Source organism: Petaurus breviceps, unplaced genomic scaffold (genome assembly GCF_028583685.1).
Source record: "Petaurus breviceps papuanus isolate PSGF00001 unplaced genomic scaffold, PetGlider_PUasm1.0 188, whole genome shotgun sequence".
NCBI classification, from domain to species: domain Eukaryota; kingdom Metazoa; phylum Chordata; class Mammalia; order Diprotodontia; family Petauridae; genus Petaurus; species Petaurus breviceps.
In genome coordinates, this window is record NW_027185804.1 from 19,110,813 (window position 1) to 19,118,653 (window position 7,841).

Below are 7,841 nucleotides of genomic sequence, written 5' to 3' on the forward strand. Positions count from 1 at the left end.
ATACAAATATACATTATTTGTGTATATGTGATATTTCATATACCTTATTGCCAAGAAAACTCCAAATGGGGTCATGAAGGGTAGGACATGACTGAAGCAACTCAACAACGACACCAACAACTGGGATTTGTGCACAGCTCTACAGTGGTTCTTATGCTGCACTATGTTCAGGTTCCCATGACTTTGATTGATAACAGGTTAAACCTAGTTTGGCTACAAAAGGAGAATAGAAGAAAGGCAGATTTCCATGACCAGTATGTGGTCCTTTATTGGAGAGATATTTGGCCTTCATAATATTCCATTTATCTTATAAATAATGGTGTTTTTTTGGAATTTCCTAGACTGATAACACGATATCTGGACCAGCTCTTATACACATTTTCAGTATATATGTGTGTATATGTGTACATGTATATGTGTGTATATATACACATATATAATACATGCACACATATGTGAATCTCTTCCTTTGGAGGCTCATAGAGCTTAGGGAAAAGCACTAGACCAGGAGGTAAAAACAAGGGTTCAGGTCTTAACTCTTCCATTAGTTAGTTGTATGACCTTGGACAAAACATCTAACTTCTCTAGACACAAGTTTCTTATGTGACACAATGTGAAGGTTGGATCAGTTCAGCTCTATGATCTTTTTTCTAAATCTAATGAGCTATAATGAGTGTGGTGTGACATGGTAGGGAGATGGGAAAGCACTAAGACATGGAAAAACATTAGACAGGATCTTGAAAGGACATATATAATCAATTGACCAGGTCTGTCAGTTCTACTTGCATAGGACCACACACATCTATCCCATTTTCTGCACTCAGTTTCTACCTGACTTGAGGCCTTGTCATATTTACCCTACGGTGCTATGGTAAACTTCCATTTGGCCTCCTAGGAAGAAAGTAAACAAATAAGCATTTATACAGCACCTATTATGTGCCAAGCATTGTGCAAAGAACCTTTCAAATATTGTTGCATTTGAACATCACCTACACTATGACATAGGAGTTATCATTATCCCTATTTTATAGTTGAGGAAACTGAGGCAGGCAGACTCTAAGATATTTCCTCAGGGTAATATAGCTAGCAAGCCAGATTGGATTTGAACTCAGGCCTGCCTGACAATAGGCCCAAAACTCTATTCAGTGTGCTACCTTGATAACTCCAATATCTTTCTTCAAATGAGAGACAGAAAGAAAGAGAGATAGAGACAGAGAGAATGAGAATCAAGTTCATTTTGTGTTGTTTTTGCTCACCAAGAAGGACCTAAGGAGGAAATGGGAAGTGCAGGTACCTACCATGGTAATGTTGACAACTTAGTACAGCCCCATGTTAGATTCAATGTAACTGACACTATCCTCTTGAAAAATGGAGACAATACTGAATTTTCTGCATTCCAAACTTGAGGGCTAATTTGGGTGCACCTGGAGGTATCCCTTTTCAAGGGATAAGCAAGTGATAAAGCAAGAGATTTTCATCTTATGAACAATAGAAATAGAAGTCAATAAAAATCTATTAAAATGAAATTAAATTTTAAAAATGCTTAAATACAACATCTATAGAACTCTTTGTGATTTACAAAACATAGAAGTGCGTTATCCTGCTGATTCATTCTGTTCTTGGAGGCTACTAAAATTTTTAGGTATATTTTTCACAGATCCAGCCCAATCTCCTGTAGTACTTACATTTATATTCACATTTCTGCCAAATTTACATTTCTTCATATATCTGTGCTCTATCCTTACACAGAAGTCTATCTTTTACAACAAAGAATTAAAAATAAAAAGAGAAAATGGAGAAAATCAGTAAAACAAATCAACAAGCTAGAAAAATTTGACATGAATCTGTAATGTTCTTTGTGTCACCCATAAGTATTCTCTATTAATGAAATAATATTGCCCACCTCTGTTCACAGACACAGAATTCCCCACTATGAGCTTCATGACCCCCATGCAATTGACTCTGGAACCTACATTATTTCTGGGCTTAATAAGAAAGAAGGATGCAAAGCTAGAAGAAATCTTCAAGAAGATCTAGTCTATTCTCCTCATTTTGTAGATGAAGGTTGTTGAGTTGCCTGCTCAGATATATACTATATTCACACCTTCTTACCTTATGGTTGCATGGAATTGGAAATGGGACAATAATAATTTGCCCCATCATCCAGTCATAATAATATCTCTCTATTCACACGTCTCACGTTTCTCTGAATTTCTCATGTTTGTCTTCTTTCAAGGTATAATATACCCCAATCCCTTTATATCACATAATTGTTCAATCATTCTCCAGCCGAGGAATACTTTTTGTTTTCTTTTGTTAGCAAAAAAGTGCTATTATTTATGACTATTTTATACTACATAGGACCTTTCTTTTGCCTTTGACCTCCTTGAGATATATTTACTTTCCAGAGGGATTGCTGGCTCAAAGGTTACAAATAGCTTAACAACTTTTCTTGAATAATTCAAAATTGTTTTTGAGAATGGTTTGGGCTACGTCACACATCTATGCACAGTGTATTAGTGTGCCTAACTGCCCACAGCCTCTCTAAAACAATTTCGAACTTTTTTCTTCTTTACTAATATAAGGAATGTGAAATAAAATCTCAGAGTTCTTGTTATTTACTTTTGTACAATTATAAGGCATTTATAGAATTGTTTCTTATGAGTTTTGATTCCTATAGTTTTTTAGTAATTAATTTTCTTTAAACATCATTATTATTTCTGAATATATCAGTGTCTTCCCTCAGCTCCAATCAGAGTATTCTCCAGTAATAACATGTCTGTTCCTTTCAAAACTATTTACTCAACTCAGTCCACTACTTATCTCTTAGAGAATGGTACAACTGTCTACTTTGGAAAAATTTACAAGAAGGAGAGAAATAAAATTATTTTTATGTTATCCAATACATATTAATGTACCAGAAGTCACCAATGGCCCCTTTGGCTAAGGTTTCAATGCTTTATTTTCTTGAAGAGTAAATGCTGGATCAATAAACTTCAATTTCTAACCAGGGCATAAAAGAAACAAAAGTCTCAAGTTTCAAAAATCCATTGCCACCCAAAATACTAAAAACTGACTCAGACATTTAAGTAGATTTTCCAGGCAGAACTTTATCTTTATCAGTTTACCCCAAGAAGATACTCAATTGAGTCAAGAAATAGATGGTCAAAGAAAAAGTGTTAGACATATTAACTAAACCCAAGGTCCAATTAAAGTCTCACCCTCGTCCCTAATTAACCATGTGATCTTTAATAGGCAAATTGATCTCTGAGTCTCAGTTTTCTCACCTGTAAGGTGCAAATGAAATCTTACCTGATCTACTTCATCTGTTGAACATATGTTAGCACTATGCTATGTACTAGGGATCCAGTATTGTTAAGATCAAGTGAGATGGGGTGCCCATTACTTAAGGAATGCTTTAAAAACTATGACTTGTAAGAATTGATATAGAATAAAATGATCAGAACTAAGAGAACAATTTATATTAAAAGAGCAATATTTTAAGTTTGAAAGATTTAAAATCTCTTTTCAATGTAATGATCAACCATAATACCAGAGAACCCATTGGGGAGCATACTTCCCACTTCCTGACAGAATGGTAGGTTGTGACTAAAGAAGATGAAGAATGAAATATATATTTTTTGAAATTGCCAATGTGGGATTTCATTTTGCTTGACTGTGCATATTCATTTACATATATATTCATCCTTATATATTTATATGTATACACATATGTATATGTGTATACACACATATATTATTAACATATGTATTTACACACATACATGCATGCACTTATATATGTGTACACACCTATCTAGACATATCCTTCCAATGTAAATGGTGGGAGGAAAGCAAAATAAGTGCTTATAATTAAAAATAAATTAATTAGAGATCAAGGGACATATTCGATGTGAAAGTTTTTAGGAACCATTAAGTATCAAATAAAAGGAAAGTCTTAATTATATTCTGAGTCTTATTTTGGGTCACCTAATCATCTCAGATTCTTTTCTCCAATTTATGAATTCAGGATTTCTCCCCTCCTCCATATATTGCTCTTCCAGCTTTAGGAAGCGTGACGATGTTTCCTTCTCCTAGTGCTAAACATGGCAAGATTGTTTCCCAGAAGACAGAAAGATAAGCAAACCATTGATTAATTTAGTGATTTAATCTTTTTTGGTTAAATTTTTAGATGAAATGTGATACACAAAATACCACCTAGAAAGTTTCTAAGTTTTTTCTAGTCACGATTTACCAGACTTAATTTATGATTGGGCAGCTGCTTGTCCTATTTGCCCTTGCACCTGGTACAGAGCCAGATTCATCAAGGCAGCCATTAAATAGGAAACAGGTTAAGCCTACAAATGATATCTCTTACCCATGTCACTATGGACGTACCCTAACAGCCTCTCTGTACTCCAAAGATCTCGTCTACAAAATTAAGGTAATTAGCCAGTGATAAACTGAAGAAACAAGGGCTATGTGTTGTAGCTGCAAAGGACCTGCATCAAATTAGCATTGTTTATAGAACCAATGCTTATGCAGATTTCTTAGGGCATTCTCCTAAAAGCTTGAGATTAATGGGTTAGGTATGCTAAGGAAGCTGGCACTAAAGTATTTGGGAAAACCTGCAACAGCACAACTATGGAAAGATTATAGAGAACAGAGGGTAGATGAAGAGTTAATGTTGGCCAAAATTATGGCTTTGTACAAAGGGGGGAAAAATGTATGTACATATCCAAAGGCATATGAAGAGAGAGAAAGGGAGAGACTATTGACAGGATAACTAATAAACTATTTTGCATAGCTCTATCATCTGTAGGAATCACTTAAAACTATGAACAGTTGTAAATGTATCTTATCTTTCCTTAATATTAAATAATTATTGTTAATAATAGATGCAAGATTAATTTTTGAAAAGCTGAAAACAAGAAGTATTGTTGGAACACAGATCTGTATGACTAATGTGAGGAAGAGAGAGAAATTTGTGAGTAGGTTAATGTGAAAATTGCTAGGACTTTGTAGGTTATTCTAGGGTATAAATTCCCAAATTCATTTGTAAGCAACATCAGAGCATTGGTAGAAGGAAGAGAAGAGGTAAAGGTGAAGGAAAAGGCGAAGGAGAAAGAAGGTGGCAGAATTACAAAAGTATAGAATTGGAGAGTTGAAAAGTAATTCAGAGGTCATCTATGGCACTTCATAAAGAAAAAGAACCCCCACTATAATATTACCAACAAATGGTTATCCAATCTCTGTTTAAAGACTTCCAACGATGGGGAATCCACCTCTTCTCAAGACAACCAATTCCACTTTTCTTTAGTTTTGCTTGTTGTTTGTGTCTTTGTTTTTCTTTCTTGAGATCAAGCCTAGATTTGCTTCATTATAGCTTATTTTTCTCTGGAGTCAAACAGAAGAAATATTAGCCCTCTGACACATGGCATCCTTCCAAATATCTGAAAACAACTATCATATCCCACCCCACCTGCAGTTTTCTTTTCTTTAGGCTAAATACATTCAGTTGCTTAAACTAATCCTCATATGCTGTGGATTCAAAACTATTCACAATCCTGGTTGTACTTCTCTAGAAATACTCCAGTTCCTCAATGATCTTTTTTTTTAAAGCAATTGGGGTTAAGTAACTTGTTTAAGGTTACATGGCCAGTTATTTCTGGGTGTGGTGCTAAGTATCTGAGCCCAGATTCGATCAGAGGTCATCCCAACTCTGAGGCCAGTGCTCTTACTCATTTTGCTACCTAGCCGCCCCTCAATGATCTTCTAAAACCATTGTGCTCAGAAACAGAGCAGAGAACTAGAGGATTATCAACACTCTCTTTTCCTAGGAGGTATATTCCTCTTAATATAGTCCCATAACATGTTAACTTTTGGGTTGCCACATCATACAGCTGACTCATATTAAACACAGTCCACTCATACACTAAGATCTTTTTTCCCCCAGAATAATTGCTATCTAAATATGTTTTTCTTTTCTCACACCAATAAAGTTGATATTTTATTCCCACATGTAATACCCTATTGAATTCATCTTATCAGATTCAAAACAATGCACTAGACTGTCGAGATCCTTGTGGATACTCACTTTTCATCTACTGTGTTAACTTTCCCTCCCAGTTTTGGGTCATTGACAAATTTAAGGAGCATAACATCAAATGTTATTTTTTCTAGGACATGATAAGTTAAATAGAATTTAAAAAAGAAAATGAGCAAAGAGACTGTGAAGAAAAAAGTGAAAGAAATAGAAGGAGGAGAAAAGGAGGAGTGGTGGAAGAGGAGGAGAAAAGAGCAGGAATAAGTAAAGGAAGAGGAGGAACAAAAGGAGAAGAGGGAGAAAAAAGGAAGAGAAAACCATGTGACTGCTTCTGTCTCTCATGTTTGCTTGTTATATTAGGTGATTGGGAAGCATCCTTGAAATGGACCTGCTCAGGGCGACTAGGTGGCACAGTGAGTAAAGCACTGGCCCCACAGTCAGGAGGACTCGAGTTCGGTTCCAGCCTCAGACACTTAACATCCACACAAACCTTGGGCAAGTTACTTAAGCCCAATTGTCCTCCAAAAGGCAAAAAAAAAAATGGACCTGCTCAGGCAACAAACTTGGGAACTGTTGGAACGTATGGTGAGATCCCAAGGCAATAGCTGGCATTCTCCCCTTCCCTGGGAAAGAGAATACTAGGAGAAGATGGCCTGAGTCAGAAGAAGTCTAGCATAGTCCAGTAGAAGATTCATCAGTCTAGTAGAGATATTACAACTTGAAGCAAAGAATATGTGCCATATCACATTTAATAATGGCTCTACCAGGGAAACTAAGCAAACAAACAAATAAGTAAGCAAATAAATATATACATTAACATTATAATGTAATACATAATATTATAATTAATATGATATAAACTTCCAGTGCCAAGAGTAGGAAGAAGTCACATTGCCATGTGTGTTTTCTAGACATGCATACATGTGCTTCACTAATATTTCACTTTAAGTAGTAATCATACTCTCAATGGATTCTGCATATATGTTTAGTAAAGATGCCCCAGGCTTTGGCAGTAATGTTGGATGAACAATCATTGCCATACCATCCCTTCTCTAAAAGCTAATGGAGTCCACTGACTGTTGATGGAGAATACACTGGTTGCTTCTCATGAGCAATTGTCCAAAACTGTGACCTCTCAGGATGACACCTAGATCCCTGAGAGCAGGAATCAGCAACCCCCTACTGTCTGTAATGCCAGTGAGAGTTTGTGTTGGGGAGTGGCCCCAGAATAGTGCCTTTATGAGTAAACAGAAGAACATTTGAGGAAAAATTGATCACTCAGGACCTAGGGAGCTCAGGAAATTTTCTCCAAAAGAATAGGACACCAGAAAGAATCTTTGGAGAAAGCAAAATGGGCAAAGAGGCAGTGGGAAGGAGAGGGAGGCTCAGCCATGGGGGCCAGCCTGTGTAAAGGCAGGAAGGTGGGAGATGAAATACCAAGTTCATGAAAAAAGCAAATAGTTCTATGTTTTCTCTTTTCTCCTTCAATGTCAGCTGTCATTTCTTGTTGCTATCACAGTGCTTCCAGGAACCCTGCTTGCCTCTAGTTTCTTGCTTTGAGATTGCTCCAGGCTGAGAAACCTGATAACCAAGATTTTTTAAATTGTGTCTAAAGTGAGCACAAATAGACTCTGGGTAAGGGCCTGAAGGGCTCTCCTAAGAATAATGTGCAGAGGAAGAAAGAAAAAGCAACCAGACAAATATGCATCCTATTTCTGACATCTATTTTAACTGATCAGATGTCATCCCCCACCCCTTTTTCTCTATTTGTGACTGGATTCTGAATATGACTGAC